The sequence below is a fragment of the Dicentrarchus labrax genome, unplaced genomic scaffold, assembly GCF_905237075.1.
Source record: "Dicentrarchus labrax unplaced genomic scaffold, dlabrax2021, whole genome shotgun sequence".
Classification (NCBI taxonomy): Eukaryota; Metazoa; Chordata; class Actinopteri; family Moronidae; genus Dicentrarchus; species Dicentrarchus labrax.
The window spans coordinates 14720536-14741009 of record NW_026136722.1 but is presented as its reverse complement, the minus strand read 5'-3'; the positions used below and the strand labels follow the sequence as shown (position 1 = coordinate 14741009).

Here is a 20474-nt window from a genome sequence, read left to right as displayed (position 1 = left end):
TGTTGCCCCTTGTCAGTCACGTTCCTTTTAGGTGCCATATCTCGACGAGCCGGCCAGTGTTCCTTCAATGGTAGCAAATCAACCTGAGCATTGTACCCATGTCCTCGCATAAAACGCCCCCTCCTCCCCCCCTACCCAGCCCTCAGCATCCTGCCATCAGGTTTCCCTGGCAACTGTTGCTGCTGCGACAGCCCTTATCACAGCGTCTTGATTTGGGTTTCGAATGCTAAACAGACGGGAGCAGACAGTATAGAATCTCATCCATGTGTGCTCGTACATCCATCTTTAAGACTTTTTCTTTGTTTTCTTGTTAATGTGTTTTGTTTGTTCACACGAGCAGCTATATTTCTTACACCACTGACTTTCTTTTAGTGAATCATGAGCTTTACATGATACTATCCCCTATGCATTTAATTTGCATAGGCTCCACACCATTGCTAAATTCATTTATGCACCCTACACTTGTGATTAACACTCATACCCTGCATCAGTCATTAACATATTCCTTTCCCAGCACAAGGGATCCATATTCCCCTCACAAGTTATTTACATATTCATCTGCCTCTGTGTGTGCAAATAACGGAGAAATTATCATGCGGGCATGCTTGTGGGTATGAGTGAACGGTGTGTGTGTGTGTCAGTTTTGTGTACATCAGTGGCTGAAAGCAAGGACTGTTACAAAAGCTATTTACCCCTAATTCCTCAGATACCGTGTGCCCTGCCTATCGCCTGTAGTAGCTCATCACTTTGGAAAGCATTGTGTAGCCCCTATAGCTCCTGTGAAGTAGCACAAACCAGAGGCCATGCTATTGAGGCTCTGTGTTAGAGAGAGCAGCGGTTGAGCTGGAGACACAAAGTCACAGTGCTGCAGTGTCTGAGTCACAGAGCACTGAACACACTCCCAACACTCTAATGGAAATGCTGTGTTTACTGTGCAGGAAGGGACCCGCTTGTTCACCCATTCAGGGAATAGGTGAAAAACACCAGAATATGGGTGTGTGTGTGTGTGTGTGTGTGTGTGTGTGTGTGTGTGTGTGTGTGTGGTGTGTGTGCGTGTGCGTGTGTGTGCGTGTGTGCAGGTCTGGATTATAAAATGCCTGTTGTACTGTTGTATAAGGCAAAGAAATCAGGACATTTGAAGCAGTACGCTGTTTATGGCAAAATGTGTTACACCATTGTTGATGCAATACTGCTCAGTGTGTGTGTGTGTGTGTGTGTGTGTGTGTGTGTGTGTGTGTGTGTGTGTGTGTGTGTGCACGTGTGTGTGCGTGTTCAGGTGGGCTTACGCTAGCTAGGTTGTGTAAGAAGAGGAAGAGGGAGGAGGGGCGGTCAGACCTCCATTTTAAATCCCCAGTTCAAACCAGCTCTGTCTGTCTCCCTCTGCTTCAGGCTACTTTTATGATCCTCTCACTGACACTTAAAGTAAAAACAGGATTTTTTTTTCTTCCGCTTAAGCAGCTCCCCCTTCCTCTCTCTCTCTCTCTCTCTCTCTCTCTGCTTGGGATAAACCCAACTGATGAAAGGTCTGTTCAATCAAGCCAACCTCTCCTTTCAACCGAACATCCTCAGCCTCTTTTTAGCTCTTTGTCAATCCGCCATAACAAGTTGAGGGTCGAGGGTCAAGGGTCAAGTCTAGTGGCGGCGTTTGTTTACCTCACATCTTCAGCCAGCTAATCAAGGTTAGCGTTCCCATTTTGGATTGTGCCATTTGTTTTTATTGTTTTGCCCTGGCTCAGCTATATGCGAGAGTAACACCTGTTGGTGAAGCTTAAGTGATTTTTAATGTGCATTTTCAGTGACTGTATTTATGGTTAATCGCCTTGACAGTGATGTGACTTTTACTCATAATCGTAACGATGCACATGAGATGATTTGGGCCTGCTCTCTTATGGTGGGTGAGGTTTGTGTTATCGCAGATAAGAGGGCAATCCAGGTTCAGTCTGCTGCTCATTGTGGCCGGCAGTGTTAGAAACGGTGGCCACACTTGCACCAGTCCCTGGGGGTGGTGTTGCACACATGTTAACCTTGGCGCTACAAGCCCTGAGTGAGCTCCACACTGCTTAATTTCTTTTCTGTCACCCCCCCTTTAAAAATAGCAGTGAAGCGACAGCAGAGCTCAATGCATTATTGATACACATGGTGTCAATGATGCATGTGCTTAGGCGCCAGTGCTAATTTTCTCCCCGTTGCAGAGGCCAAAAGCATCAAACCGCTGTAATTTATATGCATCGTTATTGCTATTATTTTTTCACACGGCCATCAAGACGGTCTGCGAGAGCCAAACGTTGCAGTTGTCTCCTCACATGATGGCTGCTGTGATTCTGTTAAGTGCAGCAGTGTTTTGTGTGCCACTGTGTCACAGAGGCCCCCCGCACCCCCCACCCCCCCACCCACCCAGCAGCAGCGGCAGCAGCAACAGCCCTGTCTCGCTGTGCTTCGCTGTGCCTCTGCTGTGGGATGTTTGGCAGTCAGGGGCTGGTTTCATCACCATCACGCTGGTCCAAGACCGATTTGATGGCACCAGTTTTTAAATGCCGGGGTCAATCTGTTCAGTCACGTTATGAGAGAATGAAGAGGGTTTTTTTTTTTTTTGTCACTGCAATGTTGCTCCTGCTGGAGCTTGAGATGTGATGTGCACAGACATTTTTCTGTGTCATCACTGTGAAAACCCTTCCCTGAAGCCACTTATCAACCCTTACTACACACAAGCATGTGCACATGTAAGAACCACGCACAGACACACAAACACACACACTCCGACACTGACTGACTGAGTGATTTATTGATTGAGGTGGGGCTTTCTTAAACAATTTGCAGCTGAGTGCAGCGGAGGTTAACACAAACCTCTCAACCGCTGCCATTGTGCTTCAGTTCACACGTGTTTGCTTTATATCCTGTGAAGGTGTCCTTAATTTGAGAATGGCCGAGACATTAGCACATGGCTTATTTCCTTGTTGCCTTGGTAACCGTGTCGTCGGTCACAAGATGTCCGTTTTGGGCGTCTTGCGATGAGCTGTGTGGAGTTGGAGGGGGCTTGTCAGTGTGTGTGGGCTGTGACGTGAGAGTGATGAGTGGTGTCTCATCCCAGATGACTATCTCCTCTGTGTCACTCAGCTGCGGGTCAGCGGGCCTGTGAGCTGCAGCTCAGAGGAAAACTGAGAAAAATCCACACAGTCACTGAAATAGTAAAATGGGACACGCTCACAGCCCATGTAATTGTAAAGTACCGATTAATGGGAATAGTAAAGCCGGAGCACTGCTTAACACAGAGCTTCTCATGAATGCTTTATAAAGGAGGATATCAGTGTCGTCATGTGAAAACCTTGTAACTCCAATTTTGAACATCAGTGGAGTGATTACAGTTTTCTATTTGCACTGAGAAAACTCTACAGCCCTTGGTGCTGGCGAAACCCTTTCAGAACTCCATGGGGTAAACTAAAAAAAAAAAAAAGTGCAGCACGGCAAGTTCAAAAGAGGGCTGTTTTTCTTAGATCCTGAAAAGCTGACATTTGGGGCGATGCAGACTGCGACCATATTGCGCTTTCAATTACAGATTCGTGTTTTGAGAACAATCTGGGATGTTGTGGCCCGTGTTGGGATTTGGAAACATTCTTCTGGAGCCACTTCATGCCCTGGAGCGCTGTGGAAAACTCCCCTCCAGTTTTGTGATGTGTGCAGACTCTGGGACTTGTGTTGGAATGTCCTGAACCATCCGTAACTATTAAAGGATGTGCTGACCCAGCAGCTGTGCTCCTCTCGGGGGACAGGCTCACAGTTAAGTTTCCAAACGCACATTCCCTCCTATACACAGCAGCCCGACTCCTAGATTTACTGTTTATGGGCACCTTGGCTCGGCATCATAATCACACTCTGCTGTGTCTGATGTTTGTTTGAAGCTGGGCAGGGGCCATAGAGTACATTTCAACGCTTTGAAGTGTAAATTCAGGTCTGGTTGGAGCACCGTATGGAGGGCAGTGAGGAGATAGCGACAGCCATATGGATATAAGCTGGTGGTTTGATAATGGAGCTGTCTAACCCTTATCTGTCTGCTGAGGTGGCAGAGCCCCAGGAAGGCGTGGGGTCAAACCCAGACCGGACATCAACAGCGAGGGTCACAAGTTGCTTGGGCTCCGAGAGGTGAAGCCAGAGCAGAAATCAGTCCTGACCTAGATAAGCCTCCCCAGCTGAGCTTTGAATCAGACCTGCTACATCCTCCCAGTGAAACAAGTTTTTTAAAAAATGCAGGGAACAGTTGTAAACAGTCATCAATATGAAATAAACTTTTACTGGAGATATTGATTTTTCTTTACACTTTTTTGTCTCCACCCACACGTGTCAGCCAGTGAGGCATGCTGCTTTTCTCATTGGTGCTGATTTATTTATCCAGTCTGGCCCTTAATACCCTCATTTCATGTCTGCTCTCATTTCTGCTCCTGGTCTATGTGAAACCAACCTCGCAAGTTATATTTTTACTCCTGATGCTCATGAACGGCTACGAGCAATATTCACCAGCCTCCGTTGTGCTAAAGCTGCAGTGTTGCTGTGCGGCCCGTCGTGGCTGTGCTGCGTTTACCGGGCTCATCCGGCAGAAGATCCTGCTCACCACACAACAGCCTCTGTCGCCTCAGGCCTCCCCACCCTCTGAGCCCAAAGGAAATAGAGTGACAAGGGAGGACAGGGCAGACAGAAATAGAGAAAGAGAAAGGAGAGCGATATTGAAAAGAAACGAGGATGACAGCAGGAATGAAAGATGACACTGAGAGGCATCCTGTCACTCCATATCTATGTAGGTTTTGATCTACATGTGTGAGTGTGTTTGCATGTGTGTGCATGAATGTAATATGTCATACACACACACCGAGGCCCCAGCTCTGCGTGCTCAGTGTGTGTTTGTGTAATATCTGCATGAGTGGCATAAGTATGCATATTTATGCATACGTCCGAGTGGGTTGCGTGCGTACTTGTGTGCACTTGAGTGCGCACGGTGTCCGTGTTTGTGTATCTGTGTGCGGCAGAGATAAAGACATGAAGGAGGAAGGGCCGCCGTGGTGCTTATATGTCACCCAACGCCGGAGGGGAAATGACTCCTCTCTGTCCCCGACCCAGGGGAGGCAGAGGAGGAGCATGGCTGACTTCTCCTGCTTCTCTGCCTTTTTCTCACCCTCTTCTTTAGAAATGTAGCTAAAGCCTCAGTCACGGCCTCTCCCTCCCTCTTTCTCTCTCTCTCTCTCTGAGTCACACACACACACATACTCGTACGCTCGCTCACTCGCTCGTGCGCTCACGGGTGTGCGTGTTACATTATCCCCCTCTCCCCCTTCATCCCCTTAACCCTCTTGTTCCCCCTCCTCCGCTCTTCTCTATCTACCTCACGCTTCCTGTTTCACCCCTCCCACTTTTCTTCTTCTGCCATTTTTCACCCCCCTGCAGCTAGATGTCAACTTGTGATTCTGTATTAACCTCTTGATCCACACAAACACACACACGCGCGCACTCCCTCCCACGCTTCCGTTAGCCCCCTGCACCCCTCCGATCCTCTCTCAGGAAAAATGGAAAACAAACCCAACAACAAACCAAGGCTTCTGATATTTCCTTCCCTCTGTTCAATTAAACATGGCCTCCATCTGCTTCTTTGTTTCGCTTCGGCTTCTCTTCTGCAATATTGACTATGGTTGTTCTTGTGATTGTTTCTTAAGACTGTGTTTTAACCTGTTATAACCACAGATGTACTATTAACACTGGAGGAACATGTCACGGGGGTGTGTGTCTGTTTGTGTGTGTGTGTGTGTGTGTGTGTGTGTGTGTGTGTGTGTGTGTGTGTGTGGCAGAGAGAGAGTGTGTATGCGTGGAGGAGGGTGGATTTGTTCTGCTTCAAGGTTCTGTGCCAAATCTTTTTCAGAACATTCAATCTCTGTTCATGTGCCATACTGAGAAATTTATGAAATAAAAATAACGTTTTTTCACAAAACTCAAAGTGAGATTGGGGTGCTTATTTTTTGACTGTAGGTCTATTAACTTAAATCCTCCAGACAGAAAACAAGGGGAAGTCCATGTGTGCCAAATTACTAAAGCACAACAGCAACAACTTTTGTCCGCTGGTTATGTTGCCTGCGTGTGTGTGTGAATGAATTTCTGTGAATTCTTGATGTGCATGTTCTTCCATGTCGCTGTTATTCTCCCAGAGAGCCTTCCTTCAGTCAGCATCAGTTTTTTTTTCTCCGTGTGCCGCAGCAGTGTTGCAGAGTGTGTGTGAGTATTTCCAAGGCATTGTGTCAGTGTGTTAAAGCTGATTTGACACCGAGGCTGTGGACCGGCTGGCTGCAGGGTGTGTATCGTGACCCAAGCGGCTGACCTACGCCTGCGCCCCACGTCTGCCTGTGTGCGTGTGTGTGTCTTTGTGTTCATATGGGTGCATGTCTGTGTGTATATGTGTGCGTGTTGTTCGTGGGATGTTGTTTAGCCTGCGGTGAACACTTAGCTCGTGCTGGCTGGGGGTTTGCCAAGAGGTCAGCTTCTGAATGCTACTGACTCAGGGTTACAATTATTGGCTTACCGTGTGTGTGTGTGTGTGTGTGTGTGTGTGTGTGTGTGTGTGTGTGTGTGTGTTTATGTGTGTGTGGGTGCAGGGATAAGGGTGCAGGATGGGGTTGTTTGGGGTGGGTTAACATTGATTCTCTCTGTCTTAACAGTGATTCTCCTGTAACGTTTGAGGAATAAATTGTTTTGTTCAACTATTTTAATATCACAGCTCTGGCGGTTAACTGCCTGTCGATTGGCAACAAAGGCATTGGGCTCCAAAAGTGTCAGATGTTATTTCAGTGAAGTGCCTTTCCAAACCTTTCACTAAACTTTGCTACAAACCTGCTGACAGCTGAGCACAACTAATGATAGAAAACAGATACTGTGTGTGTGTGTGTGTGTGTGTGTGTGTGTGTGTGTGTGTGTGTGTGTGTGTGTGTGTGTGTGTGTGTGTGTGTGTGCGCGCGGACTCTTATAAACGGCACTCAGTGTCCTTATTGGGACAATTTAAAGTATTAAAAATGTCCAGATTTAAACTGTTCAATAATGTTATCTGGAATAAAACATAATAAATGACTATCAGTCAGAGCTGTAGAATTGATTTGGCCTTGCTGTGAGACTTATTAAGACTTGACTGACTTAAAAAAAAAAAAGGTTTGAATATTAATTGCCTAGACCTACACAGTGAAAGGAGTAGAGGTCTCAGGTATGTGTCCTGGCCCTGCTAACGGCTCTGTGAGGCTGCACTAATGCTACTCAAGCTAAATGCGAACATCAGCAAGCTAAACAGCTTATTTTTGCATCTATTTAGTCTATATGTGTTGGACATAGTGACATTTTGTCCAGATGAGGACACTGGATACAAAGTCAGAGGATGACCAAAGTTGTTACAATACATCCTAAACATAATTATATCTACCAAATTAAGTGACAATCCACCCAATTGTAGTTAAGACATTTTATGTCAAAACCATGAATGTGAACCTCGTGGTGGTGCTAAACAAAAAAGGATCAAAGATATTACAGATATTACAATTCATCCTCTAAGGACCATGAATGTCTCTTTTAGCGTGGCCTAAAAAGTGCAGTTAACACAGCTTTGTAAGGAAAATTTTCAAATGCTTCAAAGTCTGAGACTGCAGGCCTACCCTTAGACCAAGCTTGTAAAATTCTGCCGCCCTCACCCTCCCTTAATTTGATTTTTGCTCAATTCCTGGATGCATATAGAATCATGATTATGTTATTTGATCCCATAGACACTCAACAATTGAGTCATGATAGTCTAATATTGCTGTTCGACATAACTTCAAACTACACCAAATAAAAAAATTAAAAACAATCCATCCTAAAGCTTTTATTAGTTTCTGACTCTGGGAAAGTGGGAAATACAATAACATTACCCAAAATGAATGCATCGCTTTACAGTAGTTCCCACTTAGAAAACCTCCACTTTACTGGATTGCTTTCAGACCTGATAGACTCGACTTGGACTTTCCCTTTGACACTTGGTCTGAATCTTATATTTGTCACAAAATACTTGAGAAGCTTTTACTGTACATTTCAATTATTTTGCCATTAAAATCTGCACAAAATACAAGTTATACATTTATAAACTCCTGAACTGTATTATAGTATTTTTAATCACAGAATTGTGTGACTCTACTGCATAAACTCCTCCGCTTCTCTTCAAACAGCTTTTACATGTAAACCAGGAAGCATTTATTCTTTTTTCAAGGCTGGTAATCTAGCAATTTAGCTTTTCTTTTTTTTTTCTCTCCCAAAATTCAGTAAATTCTGTAATCAGATTATTGTAATCCAGTTACACGTTATGTATTACTCCTCCAGCCTTTGTGTGGGTGTGTGCATGAGAAGCAGCAGCAAAGAACTGAAAATGCAAACAAGCACTGTCCTGTTTTGCATGATGTCTGCGCACAATCCATATTAAAGCACACAGGTTTGAATTGCATGAGCATCATGTAATTTGTATTAGCACATTAAAAAAACAGTGCGACATGTCCTTTGCATGGCTGCGTGAGCTTTAGTGCATGGTGGAAGGTTATCAGTAAGTGGAAAATGCAAGTGCTCTTTCTACGGCAGTCATGTGTCGGAACTTCAAAATGCTGATGCGACACCACCTCCGTTGGCATACATGCTATCCAGGGTGCAGTCAACGGTCGCGCTGAATAGATTATGCAAAACCACCTAACAATTCTAATTTTCACCTCACCGACACAAGTATCTACATGACTCAAGGGTAGAGCAGCAAGTACTTACTTAAGATTGGAACAGACTGCAGTGAGGCTAAAGCATGCAACTTGATCACAAGGCTCTACTCCTCTCTCACCTCTAGTTAGGTTAAAATAGTTGTGATTGAAGGTGGTAGGGGCAGGCAGGGGGAACTGTCAGGGGGAAATAAAAGCTGGTGGACGGACCAGGATGGGGATAGGATAGGATAGGAGAGCGAGGAGGAGGAGGGGGAGGGGAGTCCTAACGATGAGCGGCAAACAAGTTTCCGTTTTATGCCTCCCCTTCTCGTGAAAAGGCCAATTCTTTCAGTTGGCTGGAATCTAAGTGATTTCTCCCCCCTGCTTCTCCCCTTCTGGGGCCTGTCGCATGTCACTCTCCTCCTCGCTGCCATTTGTCTCTGGTTTTCTACTCTGGTGCTCATGCTGCGTTAGCGTTGGCGTGGTTACTCTGCGAGGTGAGCTTCGTCTGGAGGTCAAGGCCAGCATCAGTCCTGGATGTGAAGGTCAGAGCCAGAGAAAAGGTGCCTCTGTCTTCTTTAATTCAGTCTCGCGTGATGAACGGTCCATGTCACCCTTCCGCATCCCCCACCCGCTCTTCCTCTCACCACTCTCCCGTTCTGCAGTGATACAGTTGTAAAGTGTAACCTTGGAGACAGGGGCTAATCATCCATCCCATAGCTACCCTTTCAATCCTTTTCCCTCCACCTCACCACACGCTGTCTCTTTACACCTCTCCTCCTCGCCATCGCCTCCCACCTCCTCTTGCGACTTTCCCCTCCTCTTCACCGCAACAGGCTATTTAGGTATTTCATTGGGTTTACAGTATTTTCTCAATTATCTGCCTACCTCTTTACCTCCCCTCTCTCCCGTCCATCCCCCCCATCCTCCCCTCTCTTTGTTTGTCCTGTGGAAGGACGTTTGTTTTCCTGTGGGGGTAGAGGGGAATCGACATCGAGAGATGAGTTATTGATTAGAAAGCAGGTTGCAGGGGAGAGGTAATGCGACTCAGAGAGAGAGAGAGAGAGAGAGAGAGAGAGAGAGAGAGAGAGACAGACAGAGAGAGTGAAGACAGGATGACACGTACAACCTATGACACATCCTGCATACTGTATTAAGGCAGCATACCCACACATGCCGATGTAACATATGTGCAACGTGGTGTGTACACGCTATGACATGCACTCATGATTAAAGGTGACACAAATTGTCACTGTTGTGTGAAAATCTTTGCAACTCAGATGTTTAATAGATTAAGCGAAACATGATTGTCTGTGGGTGGAGAAATCAACAACCCGTCAGGCTCTTAAAACAGAGATGTTGCTTCTGTTGTCATGAATCCTTAATTTCGATTAGCTTCTTCTAAAAGAGTCATCACTGGGAGGGGACCAATATTACTCTGCAAGTGATCGGATCACCCTTTCAACAAACCAACACATAACTGACATTCATTGAGACCTCAAAATGAAGAAGAACATACCTCTCACTGGCCTGTTTTTTTTTTTTGTTTATTCAGGAAATGTTAGCATGTTTTACGTAAATTACTCCCCTAAATGATTTCCTGAATGTATTTGAGTTGGCAAATAGAATGCACAGTTGGTAAATCCTGCTTTATTTTAGATCTGCAATGCCTAGTTTAAGAAGCATGTTCATGTGCTCAGGAGTTGAGATGCAGCGAGTTGGCGCTCAGTTCAAACTCAAAATCCAGTGCTGCTGGTTGTTGTCATCGTATAAACCACTTTACATAATTTGCAGATTTTTCCGACTCTTAGCTGCCAGGAATCGATTCTCAGTGGATGTTTTCCGGAATAAAATCTTTTGCAAAGAGTTCAGATTCAGGGTAGCTTTGCAAGGTGTTGGTCAAGCTCAAAACAATGCCATTTATTCGATTCCCGAAAGGCAACACACTGGGGATATAATTTTCCACCTGGCTGTGACACATTTTAACTGCGCTGTTAAGCACACCATAACGTAATGAAAACCTACACACTTTGGGCCACATGTGGCTCGCATACAAGGGCAGGTATGACACCAGCAGTTTTGCAGTTAGACAGAGCAGAGAATATGTCATCCCAGGAGAAGGTCAAAAAAATCCAGCAAACAACACAAGATGTAATTTATAACAAGGATTTACCCAGGGACACTATTTCATGCACAGCTATCCATGAAGAGATGTCTTTTTTTTCCTGAGAGCAAGCATATGTTCTGTCAGACACCGGTGGAGGCATCAACGTAACACCAGTCCACCAGCCAACGTGTGTGAGTGTATGTGCAGTAAAAAAACAGCTCTTTAAGGAGGTGCCTTCTCTGTGGTGCACAGTGTTTGCAGCATGTTGACTTGTGATATGACGCTATCACAGGCTCCAGTCTGGACCTCAGCAATGGGCTCGTGTCCACGCATCCGTTTCCATAGAGCTCCAGAAATCCTGACAACTGACAGAACTCTGACTGAAGGAGATGAGAGCGTTTCAGCCGGCTGGATTGCAGCCTGCTATCTCGGATAATTATCTCTGATATTCAGCATTCCAGACTAGAGCAGAGCAACCGGGAGACAATCTGTACAAACAACCACGATACGATTATGAATGCATTATCATCCAGCAGACAGGCAATCAACACGCAATAACTTGTCGCGCAACCCTGCAGAATTAAGAGTCCGCTCAGGTTTCTTACACATTGGAGATGATTGACATGCAAACAGAAGCTGCTTGTATAGAGTAGAGTCAGCCTCGCCTCACCCCTCCCACCCTCACCCCCATCTTGGTCTTTCTCTTCGCTCTGTGTCTTCTGGTTACATAAAGGTGCTGTGTATGTTTCCCCAAGGTGAATTGAATGGCTTGATCGTGCACGCTGAGGCGCATTTGTGCACTTGTAATACATTTTAAAATCCTTGTACTGTGCGGCGTGCAACCTTAACTCGTGCACATGGTCACTGCTGCCACCACTCCCTTCCATCCCTTTGCTGCAGCGCTAAACGATTCAAGTAGTTGCGGTAATGACTTGAGGCAAGGAGGCAATGGTTGAGGTGAATCTCTCTCTCTCTCTCTCTCTCTCTCTCTTCTCTCAGTCTCATCAGCGTCTTCAATCCATCGATTAGCCACAGAGGAGTACTGACAGGCAGCAGCCACTGCGGTCCTGCAGGATTGCCTGTGTGTGTGTGTGTTTGTGTGTGTGCGTCGGCCTGCGAGTGTGAACAACAGATAGGGATACAGACAGCAGACACGGGGGCAGAGCCTGCAGTCGTGCACACCTATGCGAGGGAGTGCGAGAGCCTTATTTACTCCACTACCTGGTTTATTGAGTCAACCCCCTCAGTCAGGCTCTGATGCAGCTGCCTGCCAGCCTGCCCCCTCAGCTCGGCTGCCTCTGCCACCACTGGGTGCTAAGTCACCATTCTTTGGCAGCGTTTGCGCCCCCCTGCAGTTGAGCGCCATCACAAATGCACACTCTTGTGCATATGCAAGCGCAGTTGACCATGCAGGGGAACGCCACCTCTGTGCCGCACCACGCACACTGGCCCTGTTTACGCAGGGACCGGTGGTGGCAGCAGTGGTGCCTAATGAGACAACATTATTTATAGTCCGGTGTGACAGCAGCGGCCTCACCATTAGACTGATAATGAGTCACTGGGATATTGATGGATGCTTGTCTATATTGGTATTCACCAAGGAACTGGTGCCACTTCTTCGGGTTGCCGTGGATACCAACGTTGCCTGCTAAATGACCCAATAATAATAATGATAACAATGACAGCACTATGTGGAGATTGAGTTTTAAAACCACAGGGAGAAGGACGCCGGCCGGAGCGCGAGAGTAATGAGGATGGAAAGAGAGCGATACAAATGTAAAGAGAGAAATAAATGTTTGTGTCTGTGTGTGTGTGTGTGTGTGTGTGTGTGTGTGTGTGTGTGTGTGGGTGTGTGTGTGTGTGTGTGTTGGGGGGGGGGTGTCAGTGGTTTGGGCTGGGTGTTGGGGGGAGGGTAAAACACACAATCGATGATCAGTGAAGTAGCATTAGCATTGTTCACACATCCCCAGCCTCACCCCCCCAGCACCCGAACCCCTCCACCCAACCACCCCCACCTCCCCACCACCCCCTTACTCTTGCGGCCTCTCTTTCTTTCTTGCTGCAGCGTTGCCATGGCGACCGAGAAATGTGGGAATACCTCTGTCCTTCAGAGAGAGAGAGAGAGTACAAGAGAGAGAAGGAAGAGATGGAATGAGACAAAGGGCGCGAGGAAGGAAGGAAGAATGAAAGGAAGGAAGGAAGTAGGGGGGACAGAAGTTGCAGGGGAGCACAGGGGTAGAGGGGCAGACATCGCTCACTGGCTGAGTGCACATTAAAAGCCTTGTTTAGCCCTTGAAGGAGCAGCTAAAGTATGAAACATTGTGATCTTAAACACTCGTGTACACACATAAACAAATGTGCGTCAGAGTCGGCGCCCCGCTAATGCATTCAGCTCCCTTCGCTGGCTCTGGTTCCATGAAAGAGAGTCAGTGGAAAGTGTTTTGAGTGAGTTTGTGTGCGCAAACACACACACACACACACACACACACACACACACACTTTCTCACGCACATGCTCTCTGACACACTCTTCTTCTCTCTCATTCTCTCGTTCTACCACACGCACACACAGACGTGATTGTGATCGCACAAATGTTAATCAGTGGCCAGCCAGGCTCCTATGTATTTACCTGCTCTCTGTGTTGTGAGGCCACGGTTACTATGACAACCCATCCAGACTGAAATAGTCTCAGTGCCTTTTGCTTTCCATTGCGTGGCATGTTCCCCTCACCTTGTTTACCCTAAATTCTTCGCCCGACTCTCCCCTACCCCAACCTCCCCCCTTGTCGTCCGCCCGTGCAACTGACTGGTGCATTATCAAAGCTAGTGAAGTGGCCTCCCCCTTACTGCCCCCCCTCCCCCAACTCTGCTGCTGCTCCCGTTGTCCCCTTCTCCCGCATCACTCTCACCTTCCTGCCAACCTGCTGCAAAGATCCTCCTCAAATTCATTTTATTGGCAGCTAGCATTTCCATGGAAACATCTCGAAACCATGGCAACTATTTGAACGGAGCCAAACGCTTTCAAAACTGCTGCACTCGTCCCCTCGCTCTACCTCTTTTCTCCCTCTCCCTCATGCTATCTTTACTCTCTCCCTTTTCTCCTCTAGAATATAGACAATATTGTTGTCGCAGTCTACCTTTACGTGTGTGTGTATATATATATGTGTGTATGTGTGATACAGTGCATAGTCAACTTTTTATACAACCTATCATGCCATTACTGCACCTATCTGTGTACTTGATTGTCCACATGCATGGATTTGAGCTTTAGGTTTTGGCTGTGTGGCTGTGTGAGCCGTCTTTAACACATACATACGTGTGTGTGTGTGTGTGTGTGTGTGTGTGTGTGTGTGTGTGTGTGTGTGTGTGTGTGTGTGTGTGTGTGTGTGTGTGTGCGCGTGTTGCATCCTCTCCTTGTGCACTCTCTGCAGGAACTAAACATGATTATGGGCAAGTGCCTAATGCCTAAGCCTCCTTCCTCTCTTCCTCCACTACTTACCTTGAGCTTGTCCTCTCAAGTGTTTCCGCAGCATGCCTGTCTGTCAAACTTCTGACTCCTCCCCCGGGATGCAGCCTGATGATGTGAACCGGAGTAAGACTGAACTGACTGGCTGCCTGGGAGTCTAGTCACAGCAGCCCTCTCCTGCAGACAAGACCCCCCCACCCGCCACCAGAAATTTAAATGTTGGGTTCATTTTAAAACTGCAGTAGGTAACGTTAATGTCTAAATCAAGTGAGACACTATAGATTGAAAATTAGGTTGAACACAATTTTATTGTGTTTTAACAACTAGAACACAGAAGGCATAGCAATACAAAATATAAAATTATTATAGCAAATATAAATCCACTTTATTAGGTAGAGCTTAAACTAATGCAGTCTAATACAACAGTGCTATTCAGTAATAAGAAATGTTTAAACCTATACCAGCAAAGAAAACAGGAATATGTTTATTTAATTAAGCAAATATCTTACATTTAAAGAGAGAAGGCAAAAGAAAGATATTAGATGTAAACCCCTCTGTTAATAAGCCTGCCTGTAGATGACCCTAAATGACACTTTGATGTCAAATACACTCATTTTGCCCACACAAAGTGGAAAACTCATCTCCACATGACATGTCCACTTATAGACATCATGTTGCATAATTTCTTGAAATCAATTAAAACCTACCTCTTGTTTCCATTTGGATCTGTGAATACACAGAGTTGCCATATGCATCTTAACAGCAAAAAGAGCACCAAGGCGATGCTCTCTTTATGACAGAGGAGCTCATAAAGCATAGACATTTTAGTTGAAATGGCTTTCACTGCTGACTGTCGAGTCAAACATTTACTGCCTCATTAACAACTCTAAGATCCCTCTTAAGATAAGACAGGAATGGCTAAGAATATAGACAGTGAAAAGCTTTCCATAGCATGTACCACAGTATTTTCGTGTGTAACAATAAATAAAAAGTTTGCTCGAAAGAAGTCACAGTTTGACTGGACTCCATGACTACAATGAGCTGGATCTGACTTATCATCTAAGAGCTATTAAAAGTTGTTTATTTTTGTTTTTTGAGGTACATATCAGAGTAGTTTCTTTAACACTGGTGGCTTTAAATGTGACAGCGCTGGCTGAGATAAGAGATGTTAAGAAAACATTTGCACAGAAATGCAACCAACAATGCTTTGTGTGACTCTCGTGTGCCAAAAAGGGAAGGAGGGAAAAAAAAGTGCCATAAGTGTGAAATTGAATCTGTCCTATTTTAGATCCGTCTCTATTAATTGATATCTCACCACAGCTCTGATGCGACAGTAGGCTTTGATTTTATCTGAAAGATCTAATTGTAAGGCTGTGGTCATACAAGCACGGGGAAACTAATAACATCACTCTCATCACGAAACTGGGAAGATAAAATAATTTCCATCCTTAATGATAAAGAAGGAAGTGCGGATATGTGGAGAGAGAAATCTCTGCATCCCTTTAATGTTGAGCTGCCCTTATTGTCTCCATCAAAGAAAACCATGAAACAAAGAATTATTCACTATCCCGCTTGATACATAACAATCTCAGTCATGTTTTCAGCTTCTTGCCTTGTTTTTTACGAACTTTTTACTCATTCTTGCAATTTTTCCAACCCTGGATTCCCTAAAATAAAGCAATTTCCATTGTTTCCTTTAGCAGGTAAAGTGAAATTACTGTAATTGTTTTAATGAAAAGACCTCAAGGCATTTTTTCAAGCAGATGAGTCTCTCTCACCTAGAGCGCAAGGCTGTCCCCAAAATCAGAGAGGAAGCCGAAAAACAAAAACCATGGTAACAGCAGAAAAATATAACAAATAGTAAGAAAAAACAAAACAAAAACAATACCCTATAATAATAATACTATTACTAAACATAATGCAGATGAAAGCACAGCCATATACACAAGTCTATTCCCCCAAAGACCTGCTCAGGATTTGCTCAGTGGGGGAAAAAAACAATTACAGTGGCATGAAATGAATAAAAGGTATATTCAGTTATCTGAGTCCTTTGAAGATGGGTGAGGACGAGTAAGCAAATCTAATTCAACAGCGAGGGTTTTCTGTTGCAGAGGGGCCTATGAGGGGGAAAAACTCCCAAAATGCAGAGATTAGTAAGTAGTACTGCCAGTTTCATCTTCTCTGGGGAGTTTTGTGAGTGTATGTGTGTGTGTGTGTGCGTGTGTGTGTGTGTGGGGTGAGACTGTAACTTAGACTGATGCGGTCTGTGACAGACTGAGGAGACAAACTTCGCCGGTTGCAGGATTCCTGGGAGTTAATGATGAGGAGCCAGCAGAGGTGAGGACATTATGATCAAACACATGCAGAGAGAACAAAATGAACACATTCGGGGGGGGAAGAAGCACCCTAACAATATGTGAATATCAAGCAGCTAATAAGTAGGACGACCACCTTTTGCTGCCTTCAGAACGGCTCCAGTCCTCCCTGTGAAGCTTTTCATGCGGTTTCTTGGACTGCGTGTGGTGGGGGAGCTTGGAGCTTTCACTCATGCAGGAGAATGTTGAGTTAAGAGGGACGAGGGAAGGGAAAATCGTCTGATAAAAGTTCAGTGATGTTGAGAAAATGCTGCTGTTCGTGAATTTTTCTTCCCATAACAAAAATGTCCAAGGCTCTCTATAATTTTCTAGGAAAGAATAGATTAAAAATATTTTGTCTCCTGCAGTGTGCACTGTCTGGCCTTCAACAGGCAATCAGGCCTTCTAGGTTGAACTATTGAACTATATAAACTATTTCTTACTTTTTTTAGTGCAGTCGGTGTACAGCAGTGGTTACCAACCTTATTTGTTTGACGTACGCCTCAGTCAACACCACAAATGTGTTCATGTGGATGGATTTTAAACTGCATGTTATTTAAAGGACCGGTGTGTAGAACCGCTTGACAATCTGGGAATGAGAACGTGTCTAAAGGGTTTATCTACAGCCAGTATTTGGTTTATCCATTCTGGGCTACTGTAGAAACATGGCGGTTCAACATGGCGGACTCCATGGAAGACGACCCACTGTAGATTAAAAACTCATTCTAAGGTAACGAAAACACAACAACTCTTGTATTCAGGCGATTACACCCTAATAACTATGAATATTATATTCCATTTCTGCCAATATATCCTTTTACACACTGGACCTTTAATATTATTCATTATATCGTTACCGGTTAGTTTTTTCAGTAGTATTTTCAAGTATCACCTGTGGGCCTCTAGTAGTAGTCTTTCCTTCATGCTTTTTTTCTGCCTCAGGTCTTCTGCCATCAGACGACCAAAATGTCGAATGATGAGATGGATGACACATACGGCAGCATGCGGTAAGAAACATCTTTCAACCAGCATTATGTAGAGCTCTATCAGGGGGAAGATGTCACTAAATTCCAGTAGCATTTGTGCGTATCCTGTGCAAGTGTGCCACATGAAACACAGGCGTGGAGGGTCATTTCTAAATCACATGAGGTCCCCTGGTGATACTGGTCACATGTGAATATACGTCTATCACTTCTATGGCAGGAGCTGGACATTTCAACCATTGGGCCATCTTTTAGCTAATTATTTCAGCCTTTTTTATTCATTACTTTCCACCATATCCATTACTTTGAAAGTCATATATACAATGTTTAGGACATTTATTAAATTAAAGTGCTGTTTACCTCTCCGGTCCAGGAGCAAATGCATGTCAGTGAGTATACCACTAATGTAATGTGAGTGAGGATTCACTAGATTTAAATGGTTTTTCTTATCTTTCTCTGTTAATTAAGGTTTTATTTTGACCAGACCAAAGTTGGTGATAGTTGTAACAGAGGAAAGACTAACAAAGAATGACTTGGTGAGTTTTATTTTGTTTTTATCCACTTTGAATGAATGACAATATTGATGTGCGAGGTAAAATTACCACTTTTGTGGAGCCTGGTGGTGAGTGATAGCAATATTACGCCTGTTTCTGGTTAAACAAAAAGTCTATCTCTGTAGGGATATTTTCCATAATGTTGTCAGACACTTCAGAATAACAATCTGAGCATGTCAGTGGCAAAAACAAGCACTCTAAGTCTACGTATTTTGATGGGCGCAAGGATTATATTTTGCAAATATTTTCTCATCTACCTCTGTGAATTAAGGATTTATTTCATCCAAACCAGAGTTGGTGACTGTTGGAAATATTGTGGAAAGACTGACAAAGAATGTTTTGGTGAGTTTTGTTTTGTTTCTGTCCAGTTTGAAGTGTGTTTTCAGTTATCAGTGAGGTAAAATGACTGGTTTTATCAGTGGAGTCTGGTGGGCCATAGCAACCATATGTATTGGTCTGAGTTTCTGTGCTCTAGTGCGACATCTAGTAGCAGTGATTACTCCTCAATCTTTCCACGTACCCCCTGGCAACTGCAGAAATATGCTGGTTGGGAATCACTGGTGTGCAGCATGTCTTACACATCATGCTCTGAGCCTTTGCTGACTTCAATTCAATCCGCATTGGAATGCAAACAACTCAAAAAGACTCAGCTATGATATATGATTACAGATTGGGTCACAGTATATTTACAACATCTCACGCTGCTCCTTGTTTAGCTGTGTCTGTGGATACAGTGTGGAGACATCTTGATGGAGCAGTGTTTGCACCTAAGGCTGCATCTGCCATTTGAAATGGCCTCATAGTCCTTGTCTGTTACATGACCATGCAGATCAATCATGACTGTCTGTAGTTACTGTTATAGATTCTTAGCTGGCAGCTGATTCTGGGCTGAAGGCTTTCTTTGGCTTTCTCCAAATTTAAGAGTAAGGGGAATTAAATATTTGTCTTTAGATTTTGTTCATTACATTTAGTCAGCATCTTTTTTCTTTTTTTTTATTTAAGCTCAGTATATCCTTTTGCTGAGACTGTGCTGTCATTGAGGAGTTAATTATGTGGTAATTTTTAGACTGTAGTTTCATACAGTGTGCCAACCATCCTTTTAAGTGTCAGTCCTGACCACTCTTTGTCTTTATCAGTGCAGTTTGTCAGTGTTTTGCATATGTTTTCGTGATTTGCCAGACTGTTATTCCTTTCACACTGTGCAGATGGATTTACATACACAATATGTGGCTCATTTTGCGTGCCAACACATTAAACACCTACACACATATGCATGCGTGTGTGCACCCACGTTACTTATCAGAACCTTCTGCTGGCTATATTTATTCCCTAAACCCATATTCACACCGCTACATAGCAACCTAAAACTACAACGGGTTAAACTTACTTTAATTTCTAAACCAATCCTAACTCTATAACAGTCTTCTCCACCTTTTAAAATCATATTAATCAATTCTGAACAGAATTTCTAATTCAGCAGACATGTTCATTACAGTGAGAGCAATCAATATACTGGATAAGACATGGATTTGAGAACAGCCTGTTAAGACTGTACTGGAGAGCAGAGAGGATTAAGAAGCTCTATCTCAAATCAACTGGTGAGACTATTAGAATATTCAGATATGTACCAGTAGGTGTTGTACACGGTTGTGACTTGTCACCAATATGTCCTATTTCTCATGCAGGGTCCAGTTTGGTTACCTCAGGGTTGCACCTCTGCTATTTGCTGACACTGTAGATCTGTTGGCTTCATTGGATGATGATCTGTAACAAGTGAGTCCTCAAATATGCATTCTGAAGTTCAGCTGAAGATATATGAGTTGGACAAATAAAGTAGGGATCTTCCAACGTTACTGCCTTCTTTGTGTTTTTGTAGATAGTGTTTTCTTGCTGAACTGCAGTGGAGGGATGTTAACAAAAGAGAGAAGTTTGTTCTAAAAAGACTGACACTTTGGAAGATCCTAACTTGATCTAACTAACTCAGACTGCTGAAGCCTCACAGTATCTTTGGCTAAACTTTGGAATACAATTTTGTTTACAAAGAGGACGATAGGCTTTGTATCCCACAACTGCTTTCTTAAGGGATCTGTATATGGCCAGTATGAACAGGAGGAACAATTACAGTAACCAGTAACCTTTTCAGTATTGTTTTAAGACCGTCTTTAAGTTTTTAACCTATCATTTAAAGGTCCAGTGTGCAGAATGCAACTCACTGAATACCACTCGTCTTCCAAGTGTGTAGGAGAAACTACGGTGGCTGCGAAACTCTTGTCCATTCTGGGCTACTG

At 44.3% G+C, this 20474-nt stretch overlaps 1 protein-coding gene across 6 annotated transcripts in view; it reads left to right on the top strand.

The window, feature by feature from the left end:
• Nucleotides 1-20474, top strand: part of lrrc4ba (leucine rich repeat containing 4Ba) — an 89259-nt gene that overhangs the window by 32211 nt on the left and 36574 nt on the right. For 2 of the 6 annotated variants that reach the window (XR_007882051.1, XR_007882052.1), the window contains exons 4-5: nt 17592-17656; nt 18101-18168. The exons of 2 other annotated variants lie outside the window; for them this stretch is intronic. The gene's annotated coding sequence lies outside the window, so the exon portion shown is untranslated. Of the gene's footprint in view, nt 1-14260; nt 15456-17591; nt 17657-18100; nt 18169-20474 lie in introns of those variants that run through there. 2 more of the 6 variants (XR_007882054.1, XR_007882056.1) reach the window with 2 other exon arrangements.